The following is a 1074-nucleotide window of genomic DNA, read 5'->3' on the forward strand; positions in this document are numbered from 1 at the left end:
CACAAAGCCCCAGGAAAGCTCTTAGAGTAGCCCCGCAGAGCAGCAGCAGCAGAAGCAAAAGCTGAAGCAGCAATCCAACACTGGAGTACAGCAGCAGCAGCAGCAGCAGCAGCAGCAGCAGCAGCAGCGGCAGCAGCAGGGGCGGTGACAGTTGCTGCGGGGCTTGCCTGCTGCTATTTCGCATGCACGAATTTCGAGTTAGCTGCTGCAGCAACAGAAAAATGTGCAAATTTATTTTCTATTTGTTTTGTTTCTGGTTTTCTTTAGCTCATCGACAAAAGAGAAGACAAAAAGCACAAAAAAAGCAAATTAAATGAAACAAATCAAACTAATTAAATTAAATAAATAAATTTTGAAAGAAAAAGCCTTCTGCCGGAATCGAACCGGCGACCTTCCGCTTACTAAGCGGATGCTCTACCGACTAAGCTAAGGAGGCGAAGTTGAATTTGCTGCTGCACTGCCAAGTGCAGCACGAGTCTTTCTTTGCTTCTTTTTTGTTTCTTTTTGTTGCAGATTAAATCCATTTTATTTCTACAAATTAAAGTCTTTTTAATTTACAAAATTAAATGGAATTTAATCTGCTATTTGGTCCTCTTGAACTGGAATGCTCCAGACAGTCCAGCAGAGCAGGCTTGCTTGGTGTCTCAAAAAGGATTTATTTTAAAAAATAAAGGAAAAAAGGATTAAAATAAATAAATATTTGAATGAAATAAAAGGCTTTCCAAAGCTTAGTTGTAATACTCTTCAGCACAGAGTGCACTGTCAGCGGTGACCAGTGGTCCACCCGAAAGTGACCACTGGTCCAAGCAGTCTAGTAGTTAAGCGAAGCATGCAGCTGGCGAGTTGAGTTTTATTGCTGCATTTGCTTCCTCTTTTGGCGCTCATTGCTGGCTTATAGGCCTTCAAATTGAAAGAACAAATCAAAGAAAAAGAAAATTTGATAATAAAGAACTACTAAAGAGGTGAAAAAGAAATTAAATGCAAAATTAAACAAAAGAGAAACTAAAAAGCCTTCTGCCGGAATCGAACCGGCGACCTTCCGCTTACTAAGCGGATGCTCTACCGACTAAGCTA

This window comes from Eimeria necatrix, genomic scaffold, assembly GCF_000499385.1.
Source record: "Eimeria necatrix Houghton genomic scaffold, Enh_scaff304, whole genome shotgun sequence".
Lineage (NCBI taxonomy): Eukaryota > Apicomplexa > Conoidasida > Eucoccidiorida > Eimeriidae > Eimeria > Eimeria necatrix.